Source organism: Ascidiella aspersa, chromosome 6 (genome assembly GCF_963924565.1).
Source record: "Ascidiella aspersa chromosome 6, kaAscAspe10.2, whole genome shotgun sequence".
Lineage (NCBI taxonomy): Eukaryota > Metazoa > Chordata > Ascidiacea > Phlebobranchia > Ascidiidae > Ascidiella > Ascidiella aspersa.
Window position 1 is genome coordinate 25402058 of NC_139452.1, and position 15007 is coordinate 25417064.

The following is a 15007-nucleotide window of genomic DNA, read 5'->3' on the forward strand; positions in this document are numbered from 1 at the left end:
TAGGGTTGTGCTAAAGAGAGATCCACACACATGTACAAACTGCGACGCATCGAAAATCCGGTGTTAACTCCATTAGTCAACCGCTCTATAAAGAAGAACAATCAAGCACTCCGCGTCTTTTCGACGGCCGGATGTCGTCGATGTACCGGGTGATACATGTGCGGAAATGTTTGTTGTTTCGCAATGATCAGCGGACCGCCTTTTCAGTTGCTCACGTAGTGTGTGTTAGGTGGGCACAAGGCTGCATTTACCGGAGCGTTCGAAGTCGCGAGGATTTAACTACCTACTTGAGTATAACAATATACATTATTATGACGAAAAATCTATAGCGAATGACCATAATCTTCTCATACAAAAATACTGATTTGTTGATTTCTGATTCAAAAATCGTTGTTCGTCAAAAGTTCACTAAAACCTTCATAAGTTCGAAATAAGTTGGCCTAATTAGAACTAGGATGCGAGGCAAGGCAAGTTGAGGCCGACCTACGAGCTTTACTGATAGACTGTGTTCGTGTAGATTTTTTTACAGATACAGCCTATAGGCTGAGTTGTAGGTGAGCAAAAGTGTTGTAAACAAGTCATTTTGAAATGACTCAAGTCCAAGTCAAGTAATTTGTAAAATAACTTAAGTTCGATGCATGAAATCGAAATGTAGCTCGACAATGACATGCAAAGGCAAAAAGGTCGAGTAAATCGACATAATCTTGATAACAAATTGTTTTATGTCCGTGAATTGAAAAACAAATAACCTAATTTTGCCAAAAAAATGCCCAATGAAATCATTTCAATCAAGGTCATTTGTCCAAAAGACTTAAGTCACATCAAAGACCAAGACATTTTGCCCAACATACTTAAGTCAAGTTCAAAAACAGTGACTAAAATGCGCTAAAGTCAAGCTATACGACTTAAGTCATTACAACACTGCTACCCTTATTAAATTTACGTCTACCCCTTCCAACAGATGGGCACAATAATACTTATCTGGCGACTTGAGACCAACAACAACTAAAATACGTTTTTTTTTTCTGTGACATTTATTCAAAATCAGATTTAAGTTGGGAAACCGAGTTCCAAATCGAAAAGGCCTGTTTTAAATTTAGAAAAAATAATTTCTTGTTTATTTACAATTCTAATATTTTCTCTGAATGCCATTTCTAGAAAATCTTGACCAGTAAGTTTAACACGAAGATTGTCGATTCATCGTGTAATTGTGACTTTTACTGAAAACCAACCGGCACGAAAAATGAAGTTCGAACTCTCGCTGGTCCTATTGGTTTTCTGTAGCGTTTGGCGCAGTGGCACGACATGTAAGTTACAAAACGAATTGGCGTAAATGTACAAATATACCGTATCGTAAAATTTGGCGGACCATCTAAAATAATAAGGACACAAAGATTTACTAAATACACATTATGTTTAACGTGTATATGCTTTAAATTTAGCTTGATTCAAATCCTGAGGGCGGTTTAACATTCCATAGGCGTAGAAATTTTCTATGCATTCTGTTGAACGATTAAGGACAGCAATCTAATGCTCCTGTGGTGTAGCAACCAGCATTTCAATTCAATTTGAACCTTAAATTAAAAGGTCCCAACTCAAAGCATGTAGCGCATTGCCATCCTTACAATTTATGTTTTCTTAATCTATAGATAATCTCACCTGCGGCACTCAGATCACGTTAAGGTAAGTGGAACACTGTTTTTGCGTTTACTTGGCCAGGACAAAACTGCCAGAATATCGCTACAAGCGCATTAAACCAGGGGTGAGCAACCTACGGCCCGCGAGCCAGATTCGCCCCGTCAACGCAAATCATTCTGCCGGCGACCTATTTTACGTACTGAGAACGAGGCCATTACTTAGATTTTTTTGCCTAATTTGCACTTTGTGCAAGTCTTGTTCTTGTATAGAATGTAACATGTAGATATGCCCGTTTTAAATTTCGAAATACCCTAGTTTTAGCAGTGGATGCGGTTGTTATAATAAGATGCGTAAAGTCTGTTAAAAAATAACGGCCAGCAGAGGAACAGGGGATGTGGTGTTGTTTTGCACAATGTGTGATGGGCACAATAATACTTATGTGCAAAAATGCGCACGCCTCAATGTGCTAAAAATGTGCGCACATTGTGTAAAAGTGCTCACATTTTTAAAAGGCCTTTTTTTTTGCAAATTTTTGCATGCAAATTTTGCGCACATTGTGCAAAAATGTTCGCATCCCCGTCTCCCGCAGAGACCATTCTGAGTTTGGTTTTGGTTCGCGACCAGAAAAAGGTTGCCGACCCCTGCATTAAATGGTTTTATCGGAATTACTTTCGCGCTATTAGCATTCTTAGAGTGAAAGCTCTTTTTTATCAAAGGAATATTTCCGCCCTGATAAGAGTATTGCTTAATTGAACAAAACGACTTGTATTTCATGGGTTTTAACTTTCCTTGTTTAAAATTCGCTAGTGCATATTGTTTAAACGCCTGAATAATTTGCCGTTAGGCAATATGTAAATGGCGGTTGTTTATCAGCAACATATACCAAAACGCTTTTTAAGCTAAAATACGCATATTAGAATAGAAATAGATGAGTGTCCTCTTAAGTTGAATTCCGGGTCAATTAAACACTAAACTTATCAAATTGAACTAAATTTTGCATAAGTGTTAGAAAGGAGCTGATGAAAATAAATTTGAGTCGATGCATTTTAATTTCGCACTTGATTAACTGCAATGATTTTTGTTTTAAATGAAGTTGCGGTTTTAACATTTTGTGTTTTTTTTTTTTTGTAGTTTTTGATATAGAAAAGTTCGACAATTCTGCAGCGATGCACAAAGCATAGATCGTGAAGTAACTTGTCTTTCTAACACTTATGCAACACAAAGCATAACATTTAAATAGTTTTTTCGTCATTATATAATATTTATTACTGATTAGGTTCAGTTTGCCTGATTATTGAGGACGTTGTAACCACCAAACTGATACAATCGACACAATGTACAATATTTTCTTCAGCTCCTATAGGATTGCTTTATCCTACACCTAGAGTAGCAGTTCTATTGAAAATCTTTCCACAAATTCTCCAGTTTTGCTTCGAAATGCTTACATTAATTCATATGTTTTAACGTATAGCTTTGTTCTCCCACCAACTGACCTGTAACGTTTGCTGCAGTAAATTCTCTGGTCTAGTGGGGCCCGAGAAATTGCTAAATGAGCAGCGATCATTTTCTAAATTTAAAAGATAAACTATTTATATTACTCATATGCGAGATATGGTTTTGTACTATTCTTAAGATCAGTATTTCTTGAACTGTGAAATCGCTCTCCCTAGGGCAGTGGTTCCCAAACTGTGGGACTGAGACTACTTTAAGTGGGCCATAGCGCTATTTTATTGCAACTACACTTTTTGTTTTAATAAAATAGCTGGTGGCATAAACTGTACGTGCGAGTTGTTTAATTTCAAATGAGTAATCAGAAACTTAATAAAGTTACATTTGTTGTTAGACGAATGGTATCAAGGAATAAAAATGTTTATGCGTTAGTCATAAACAGAGGTGAAAAAACAATCGGCCACCATCTGTATTGCAAAAAAAATTGGGCACGGAATAAAATAGTTTGGGAACCACTGTCCTAGGGCCGACAGGTATATCGACTTTTTGCAAGGATGAATCAATAGACAGGGGTGAATGAAGGGTGAATGAGTTGTTTTAACTTACTGCATTAGTGTCTTGGCGTATTTAGTCAATTGTTTTTTTATGTTTAACTGATGAACGGTGGAACACAAATCGATTAATATTTCGGGTTGATGAAAAACTTTTAAACAGCTCAGTTAATATTTTAGGCATATCAAAAAGATAAACAACTATTAAAAGGCAAAGCCTGCCAAGGCGCTAGCAATTCAAGAAATTGTTGTGCGGCAGCTGAAGCCGTAATACCAATCCAATTCTGTTTCAGTTTGGAACCGGCGGATTTGGCCAATCTGGAGGTGAATGCCAATCTTTTCGTAGTGTCCGCCGCACCCATCGACGGCGAAACATTAGACCCAAGCAATCCATGTCACACAGACACCACCTCTATTACCTTTAACGTCACCGACTGCTCACCAAACATCGTGGTAAGAAGCTGTTGTGGCAATGGTTTTTAACCTGTGGGTGAAGAAATTTGACATTTCTTTGGTTAACTTAGATTAACTATCGGTTTTGGGTAAGCTATATTTCAAGAAATTTCAGTATTTTGCAGTGATTTGAACAAGTCATTTTAAAATCTTTTTGAATGAATAACAAGTCAAGTCCCTGTGAAGTCCTATTTCAAGCCAGTCAGCTTCAAGTCGTATCCTTTTCATAAAAAAACTGTGAACTATTGGAATTGTTAAGTCCCAGTCAAGTTATTTGTAAAATAACTTAAGTCAAAGTCTAGTCTTTTTGAATAAATAGCAAGACAAGTCCCAGTAAAGTCATATTTGAGCAAGTCAACCTCAAGTCACTTCCTTGTCATGAAAAAAACGGTAAACTATTGGAATTGTTAAACTCGTACGATTATAAACAATAATTAAACTAAAATTAAGAAAAACGCAACATATAGCAAGCAAATTGTTTTACGTGCAAAAATGTTGTAAGGTGTTAATTACTGTTTTAACACCTTTCAAGAGTGCTTATCAAAACAACAATGCGGCATTTAATAAACTATTAAACAACGAAAGTATAGAATTGTTTATGCTTGAATTAGAACAACTGAACTATTTTCCGGTTATACGTAAGGCAAGCTTATATATGTGTTTTTATCCTTTTATTTCACTTATGGTATAGGCATTCATAAACGAATATAGCATAATAATTAACGACAGACTATTATCAGATTCATTACCCTATCTGACGTGGACTAAAATTTCTGCCCTGAAACAGCTAAGGAATGGGGATTTACCTTTAAAAAATACAAAACTGTGCCCTGGTGTTTCCCCCCGTTCCCGAAGATCGCCATCTTACCGTTTGAAGTTAATATTTGTTTTTATTTTAGCGTTCTGGATCGCTCGTTGTCTTTAACTACAAGCTGTTCAAGGTTGTTAGGTCGGGCTTGTTCCAAGGAGGCATTGCCAGATATAGAACTGCCTGTGTTGACTTCTCTTGTTCTTTCAATGAGCAGGACACTTTACTGATCACAATGGCTCCAGAAATCACGTAAGTGTTTACGATGATTGGCTTATGTGTTTATCAACCTATAGGTAGCGACTCAAACAGGGCGGCCGTTTTTAATTTGGTTGGGTCGCCGACCGAAAAAAATTTTCTGTTTGGATTTATTGAGTTTGGTTCTGAGCAAGATTACAACATCTTTATACCAATGTATGTTTTTTGCTAATGAATTGCAAAGCCAAAAAGGTCGAGTAGATCGACATCATCTTGATTAAGACGTTTCGATACGAGCTTGTATCATCTTCAGTTAATGTAATGATGTTAAGAATGATGTCGATCTTGTCGACCGACGACTAAACAGGTGGTCCGTGGCGATATGACAGGAAATTAAAAAGTTAAACATATATTTTGTACATCAGGTGTCGATAACCTACGGCCCGCGGGCCGGCCCGGGAATGTAATTTATCTTTTGACACACTAGACACTAGTCCATTTCTCATACTTTTTGACTATTTTAACTGTGTAAGTGCAAACAATTTTTGCGCTTTGCGTTAACGATCTTTATACATCAGGTTTGTTTACTTTATGATGCTGTCATTTGAACTAGATTAGCGCTTCTTGCGCTGTGGAAGACTGACAAGTGCCAAAGTGCGTCGCGTACAAACGGAAAACGTGTTCAGAAATATGAACATACATTTTTAATTTTAATTTTTGAAATGTAATAAAAACTTGCGAGAAATTTGAAAAAAATGTCGGTATACCCCCAAAAAATTCGCGCTCGCTCCGCTCGCCAGGTACGCCCGGACTTAATTGCAGTACGTTAACAAACACTGAACTAGATTAACCATTAAGGTTATCGCGTTTTCGCAAAGTGGTTTTGTTACACTTTTCAATATGAATAACGACGTGTAGTTTCGAATTTTGAACCTAACAAACGCTTTTTGTCCCGCTTTGCGCCAACATTTTACTGCCTCCTTAAATGTAACTAAACACGATTTTAAGTGCAAAAACATATCCAAAGCCGGCCTGATTAACAGTTGTTCTAACATTTTAATAACATAATTCGTAGTTAATATTTTGTGCGCCCCGCAGATACCTTTCAGAGTTTGGTTTTAGCCGGCGACTAGAAAAAGTTTGCCGACCCCTGTTGTACAGTATGCGTACTCTTTAAAAATAATTAAATTGCCGCAGGTATTCACAGCTTATTGATTTCGAAATCTTTTGCTATCCAGTATCGTAAATCTTACTAGTTGCGCTTTGAATTTATAATGAATTAATGATTTAAGCAGAGGGAAGCAATCCCATCCGTCCCATTGATGTTGTCAGTTTTGTAAATATATAAAATTTGGTTTTATTTATTTTTTGCTTTGCATTGCGGTCCGCAAAAAAAAAAACAGATTTAAAAATAGTGGTCCGAGTTTGGGAAACCCTGCCTTAGGCAACACCTTTGGAGCTGTAGCAAAATTAGTGCCAAGTTGCAATATCCCTAACTCGCTGTTATACTTACGTTAGACGTAATCTATAATTCCAAATCAAAAAGAATAGCCATGAACGGCTAATTGATGTTGCAAAGGTTCAACAGGCACGAATGTTTCATTTCAAACCACGTTTTTTCCTCGTCAGGAAAATCACAGACGAGGTGACGGCCCATGGTGATTTCGTCTTTACAATTGGAATGTACGCTAGCTCTTCGTTTGTCATCCTGCTAAACTCGCCAGTTACTGTTACCATACCCGATGACGTATTCGTTCAGATTTCTCTGCAGAACGCGGAAAACACAGCTCTTCGGCTCCGGGTAAGTCTGTAGCAATTATTGGGTATATTCAAAATTTTCTTTCAAATTACAGAATCTGTTTGAATCCGAATGGTGAAAGTAAACGATTCTGGTTGCACATCGATGATAAATATTAAACTAAGTACAGAATTGAGTAAACCAAAAATCAGTTTGTTTCGATGTTATATGATAAATATAATTCGCTACTAGAAGCATCATCAGTATCTTCGTTGAATGGAATCAAAATTATTGGATATTGTTGTAAATAATCAAGGATACACTTTTCTTGATACTCAAGACATGAAATGCGTCAAGCGCAAAAGCCCTTACATTGGCTTACACGACTCGACTGTTTACGTTATAATTCAACACTTTTAACTTGTCTCGCTTAAAGGCACATATAGGCTACTAGTTCTGCAATCTTTTAGCTGAGTTAGACAAATATCAGGCTAGTTACTTACACGGATGAAGGGTGTTTTTCTAGCCTCCATGCGTGACCAAGGATCTCAGAAAAATCACAACAATCAGTCAGCAATATCTTAAACTTTTATTACCTGCATTTTGCCATATAAATGACTCGGAGTTTATCTATATAAATAAATAGTAAAAAATATTAAAATTGTAGAATAAAAAAACGAATTACATCCAAGAATAACATGGACAAAGACAAGCGGTTTTCTTTTTTCAAAAGGTTTTGCAACACGATACAATGAGCACGGTGCAAAAACACTTTGCACAACTTAGATTTCAATCAAATTTACCAGATTGATTTGATCAGAAACACCAAAAAACACTAATCCTATGGCATAAATAAAACAAACTGATTCTATAATGAGTTAAATTTTATGGTATATAGCCCGCGAGCCCCGCCAAGACACCGCTTAAGCAAAATCCATTGGTTTTAACGGCCACAACTAAATCGCTTTGTTTTCGTTAGCTTGTTACAGAAAATAATTGTTACTGACAAGGCGAAGGGAGAATCTAACGCAGTGTTTATCAACCTATGGGTAGCGACCCGAAATAGTAACAGGGGACGTGGCGTTATTTTGCACAATGTGCGCAAAAATGTGCACGCCAAAATGTGCAAAAAATGTGCGCACATTTTAAACTGCCTTCAAAAATGTGCGCACATTTTTAAGTTAGAGTTAGAGTTAGAGTTAGAGTTAGAGTTAGAGTTAGAGTTAGAGTTAGAGTTAGAGTTAGAGTTAGAGTTAGAGTTAGAGTTAGAGTTAGAGTTAGAGTTAGAGTTAGAGTTAGAGTTAGAGTTAGAGTTAGAGTTAGAGTTAGAGTTAGAGTTAGAGTTAGAGTTAGAGTTAGAGTTAGAGTTAGAGTTAGAGTTAGAGTTAGAGTTAGAGTTAGAGTTAGAGTTAGAGTTAGAGTTAGAGTTAGAGTTAGAGTTAGAGTTAGAGTTAGAGTTAGAGTTAGAGTTAGAGTTAGAGTTAGAGTTAGAGTTAGAGTTAGAGTTAGAGTTAGAGTTAGAGTTAGAGTTAGAGTTAGAGTTAGAGTTAGAGTTAGAGTTAGAGTTAGAGTTAGAGTTAGAGTTAGAGTTAGAGTTAGAGTTAGAGTTAGAGTTAGAGTTAGAGTTAGAGTTAGAGTTAGAGTTAGAGTTAGAGTTAGAGTTAGAGTTAGAGTTAGAACTTAAAAATGTGATCACATTTTGAAGGTGTTTTAAATTGTGCGCACATTGTTAAAAAAGTGCGCACATTTCTGAAGGCAGTTTAAAATGTGAGCACATTGTTAAAAAAAGTGCGTGCACATTTTTGCGCACATTGTGCAAAAAATGTTCGCATCCCCGTCTCCAAACTAGGGTGGCCGTTTGATTTGGTTGGGTCGCCGTCTGCAGCAGTTGTATATGGTTAGATTTATTGAGATAGGTTCTGAGCAACTTTGATAACATTGCAGAACCAGTACGAAGACGTGGCTCTCATTTTATAAACTGCAACTTTTTTATTCCGATGTCTTTTGTTTTGTTCGCTTCCAAAAGTTCAGTAGATATAAATAGGTCGCCAAAGGTTCGCTGTTATACCTACGCTTAGTTTTGGGGTTGCCGTGAAAGAAGGCTGAGAAACACTGCCGTTGGATTTCCACCTCGGTTAGATTTTAACGGAATGTGTTTATCAATAACAACAGATTCGGTGAGTCTGCGATGGCTTTCGGTGTACTAATTATACGTAAGCCGTAATCGTTGGTCAAAAAGCAGCTTTAGAAGGGCTAGATCTCAGTTGTTAACACACATATGTGTGCAACTGTGCATGTTTCATTGAATAAATGATGTGGATCCCCTTCAATTGAATTGCTTGTACTAACAAATTGAGCAAGCATTGGCGCATGGTTGTTTCTCGACTCACTCCTGTATGAGCCTGCATAGCTCATTTGGTAGAGCGACAGTCCCGGCTTGACCGGAGGTCGTGAGTTCGAACCTCACTGCAGGCTAGTTGTTTTTCTAGTAGACCTGCCCTGCTTGCATCATAGATCACAGATTTGGTGAGTCTGTGCAATGGCTTTCGGTGTACTGTGTTTATCAAGATTACAATTTGCCAATATATAGTATACGATTTGTCTTTATATTGTGTCAGCTGATTGCCCTATTCACGAAGAGTTACGGTGATATCGTTTTGCAAACTTGTTAACTTTTATTTTAAGGCGCAAAGTTGTCAAGTCGTCAAGGATCCAATGACTGCCATGCCAAGTTACGAGATCATAAGCAACTAGTAGGTGGAAATGTGATTTTTTAACATACCGGTTCTGTTGTCCTTTTGCAAACAAGTTATTTTAGAATGCAAGTCAAGTGAGGTGTGAAAAAACAGCACGACAATTGCTAAAAACACAAAACGTTGAATCAATCCGTTTAAAGATTGAAGATGCCAAGTCACAATGAATATTGCAAATTTGAGCTTAACTGGCCAATGATTTACATCGTCAGTTGGTTGTTTGTAATATCACGAGAGGGAAACTAACTAAAATGGGCACCAGAACCAGTGTTGTAATGACTTAAGTCAATGACTTCATTTAAGTGCACCTAAGTCACTGTTTTCAAATGACTTAAATTGACTCAAGATATTTGGCCAAAACAACTTGACTTAAGTCTTTCGGACAAATAACTTGACTGGACTTAAGTCATTTGGACAAATGGGTTGGGTTGAAATGAAGTATTTTCTTTCAGTTTTGTTTTATAACATGGAGCTATTTATCCAAATATTTGCACATAAAGCAAATAGCTTGCTAAATGTAGCGTTTGTCATATTTTTTAGTTCATTTTTTTCATAATTGTACCGGTAGTAGTTTATAAATTATAATAGTTTAACGTTTTATTTTTATCACAAGGACGTGACCTGAAGTTGACTTGCTCTAATTATGACATGACTGGGACTTGACTTGCGCAATTGATGACTTGGACTGGGACTTGACTTTGTTATTTATTTAAAAAGACTTGACACGGACTTAAGTTATTTTACAAATGACTTGACTAAGTCTCAAGTCATTTTAAACTGACTTGTTTACAACACTGACCAAAACATAGATTTGCGGCTCGTGGTTAGGATAAAATACAGCTCTTGGTCTTGAAAAATATTGGCCACCACCTGTTGTAGCCTATAGGCTCGGTATACAAACTTTGAAATTGCCTTTGCAGTTGCGAAAGTACACCGTTCGCCAACGAAGCACAAGGCGTGGAACGACTGGTCATAATGAACGAGGACAGCACCGACGTTCAGTTTAGGTTCAGGTCGTTCGTGTTTTTTGAGGACATCGTCGGCGGCCCCACCCAAGAGTATTACATTAAGTGTGTCGTCGAAGTTTGCGATTTCGATACTGGCGACTGCACAGCGGTAAGTGCGTTAAGGCTTCTATTTTAACAAAAACAGCTTGAAGAAGAGACTCCGAATCAGTGTTGTAATGACTCAAAGTTATTGTTTTTAACTGACTTGACTTGACATAAGTCTTTTGAACAAATTACTTGAATTGACTTGAGCCTTTTTAACAAATTGTTTTAGTTTTAATTTTATCTATTTTCCATGTTTTACCATAATAATGACGTCATTTGGTACGTATCAGAACGCGATACTTTTTGTTCAAAATGTTGGGTATAATAACAGTACGGATAACCCTAGTTCACAGGTAGTTTTTTCAGTTTTTGACGCCAAATTCGCTTTAGCGCTGAGACGTTCAGTAACCATCAGTATTTTTTTTCTAAAAGCTCGTATATAGCTGCTCGAATACACCAGGTAAACTCTCGTTAACAAGTTCTTCATGAATCTTCTAGACGCCCTATTGCAGACCGAATCGTTTGCAACTTGTTTGCAACACTGCCAGGTACCATTTGTGGTCTGGGGAAGTTTGTTGTACCTATACGCAATGCAATTATTGAGAACGCCCTACTGACGACCACAAAAACTCCAAACTTAATATATGAGCCCAACTGGCAGTATTTATAACCAGGGAGCCGAACCGGAACCGAACCGGAACTTTATGAAACGGTTTTGGGTCAATTTTGTCCGAACTGTAACCGAACTTGAATCGGGTTTTGTAAGATTTTAAGGAGCCGAACCGGAACTGAACCGAATAATTTGAAAGTACCTCAACCTTAACCGAACCCGAACCTGTAAACAAAAGCGGTTCACTCCAGCATGACGTCACAACCTCTTTTTACAGAGTCAAGTAACGCCATGTTCGAAATTATAATTATATTATATTTTAGATATTTCAGTAATGAGTGCTGTTTTTTTAATACGTCACGTAACTTAGATTAAATGACTTACAATTCAAAGATTATTCTCTACATTTATCGACCCACATTTTTAGATTTAACGCAACTTATATTGTATCCGAACCGGAACTTTATGAACCGGTTTTGAAATAGCGATGGTCGAACCGGAGCTGAACCGGAACTTTTAAATTGCTTGAAACCGAAACCGGAACTGAACCGGATTCCGAAAAAATCTTTAAACCCGAACCGAACCTGAACCGGAAAAGTCAAACGGTTAGACTCCTTGTTTATAACCGAGAGTTGCTCATCCTGCAGTATTAATCAATCGAATGAAGACGTTCTGCATAGGACGTCGAAACGTCGATTGATTAATACTGCTGGATGAGTAACACTCGGTTATTATGCCTGGCAGAAAAGGTTTATTTCATACAGCATTTGTTCAAGTTCTTCACGAATATACTAGACTCCTTTTTGTTGCCAACAGACCGACTCGTGCGGAAGTAGAAGGAAAAGAAGCGCCAAGTTGTTGACGGCCAACTCCAACCTGGCTGAACAGCATAGCGTCACACTTGGACCTCTGACATTCGTCAATCCAAAGTAGACGTAAGTTAATGTTGATAAAATAAAAAGAATATTGCTATTTTTATTGTTTACATTGGGATAAAAGCCTGTTCCAAAACTTCTAGTTTGTTGGTCTTTTAACCGTATAGTAAGATCCAAACAAAACCATAGGTGTTATAAAACATATCTAAAACAATTCGAATTGAGAATTTAAGTAGGACTGATGGTGCATTTTGCGTAATATAGTATTCTGGTCTTTTGAATAAAAAAGTTGTTTCGTAACCTTTGTGATTCTGTTTGGATCTAGACGTAAGTTAACGTCGAAATTCGGAGACTGATGATGCCTTATTTCATAGCGAACTTATTTCTCTTATGAACTCAAAAATGACTGAGTTTAATAAGGACAGGAAATCTTAAAGAATATTTGCTCTCATTTAAAGTCATTGTCTTTGTTTACATGTAAGGGCGTGAAGATTTATTTTTATGTTACACAATCAGTTTGCCATAGATGTACGGTTGGCGTCACATAATTTGGAAATAAGCTATAACGCATTTAGAAGTATAGGTAACCATGTTTGTACATTCGCATAACTCTTCAATCATTTTCAACCTTAAGTGTGAAATTTTTTTAACTTAGATAGTACGTCTAGCCACAGTGGTGAAAGTAAGCCTAAACGGCATTCCGGTCGAATGATTTTTGCAGATACACCGCGTTTCGAAAAATTTTTATTTTTTACCGGGCTATGTTAACTTTTTATCAGACTATTCCGCCATATCCTTGATTGAATTTAAACTAAGATTTCAGTTCATATATGCGCACCACATCGAACTGTAGCTTAAGGTTTCGCAAGATTAGTTGTTTTAGAAGTCTCGTTATGACGTAAATTTATGACGTCATGTCGAAAAACTTTTATGCGTTCCGTGAAGAAAACTATTCTACCTCTACCACTGCGTCTGACTAAAATCCCCAACCATAATGCTGCCGAGTAAACTGAAAGTGAACATTACGGGTAAAATGCAGGATTATACGTTGATTTAAAAACAGTGATGTTCTTAATAGGTTTACCAGACCCTTTTGCTTCAGTTTGAAATAATGCGAAAAAGAAAAATTGAAACATAGCGGTACAATAAATTCACTCAATTTTACCCTTGTATAAAATCATACTTACTATATGCAAGGGTGTCGAATTATATTATCAAAATTTAATGAGATGAAATCCAGCTAACGAAATATTTAGTTGCTGATTTTGAAAATTTATGGTATGTTTTCAAAGAACAAATAAGAGTTTAATAGCCTTATTGTTATAAACCAGGGGAGTGGAGTCGGACTCACAACTCGGGACTCGAGTAAGACTACGTACCCGAGTCCCGAGTCTGACGTTCGCATGCGCAGTGCCAAATTTCGAAATTGATAAGGCCACCAACTGTAAATAGTAAAGGTGAAATAGCAGATGGTGGAATATTTTCAAAAATGCATTTAGGATAGATGAATAATATGACACGCCTATAAATGGAACGCTAAATATCCTCCTTATTTTAGTTAGTAATTGGTGAAATGCGGGCTGAACATTTGGAGCCGAACTCGAGACTCGACGAAGTTACACGTTTGGTCGGAGTCGGAGTCGGAGTCGGGTTGGTTTTAACCTACGTCGCAATGTAGCCTACTGCTTTTCAATCCACTAAACTTCTAACCTGTGTTGTAAACAAGTCATTTTGGGAAGTTCCAGTCAAATAAATTGTAAGTAACTGAAGTCCAAGTCAAATTCTTTTGAATAAGTAAATTCCCAACTCGAATCATTAGTTGCCAAAGTCAAGTCCCCATCAAGTTATAATTAAAACAAGTCAATTTCAAGTCACGTCCTTGTAATTAAAAATGAAACGTTAACTATATAAGAATTGTTAAACTGAAAGACTTAAGTAAGGCCAAAAAATTTTGCCCAAAATGCTTTATTCAAGTTAAGTTGTTTGAAAACAGTGATATCTGACTTAAGTGAACTTAAGTCAAGTCATGTACAGTTACATTCAATTGTGATATCTGGAAAATTCATTGGTAAAAGCACAACAACATGTCGTATTGTTTTAATTTGTTGTTTATTTCTGAAACTATAGGAAAAGGTTATAGGCTATTAATGACAACTTCGGAATCCATAAGGGATTATAGGTTTCGTGCAAACATTACACCCATAAACTCTAAAAACAGTTCGTATAACCTAAAACGGTTTGTGGGACATACTTGTGAGATGCTTTAACATATCCTCTTCCATTCTTTCGATAGCTTGTTCACTGCTAAAAAAGGTATGAATAAAGTCATTTTTAGTTCATAGTTGGAGCAAGTCAGACACGTCATGTATCCAAAAGACTCAGACAATTCAAGTCACTTTACCCGAAAAATGTAAATCATGTTAGCATAAGTCATCACAACATTGCCGAAATCCATAATAATGCGTCCAATTAAGCTCTTAAGGCCCATTTACACACTACAGCTGCGCTCCAAGGGTAATTTGCATTTGATTTCTATTGTGGCGAGCGTTTGACACGTTGCTTAACTCAAACCCCGTGCAGCTAGCAAAAAGTTACGCTTTGGAGCGATTTTCACGCTTTGCTCGACTGACATCGAAGCGTGAAAGTAATTTGCCTAGTCTGTTACAGCCATAGTACAAACGAAATTTCACCCTCAGCTTAGTTCAGTTGTAATGTAAATAAATTCACGCCCTCAGCTCAGCGCAACTGTAGGGTAAACAGACTTTTATACTTACTCACCAGTAACACCACGACGCCTTCTCCAACCGGCCGTGGTTTCTACTAAGAGTAGAACAGCGAACAGAAGGACAAAAAATTTCAACTTGTTCATAATTTTACTTTCT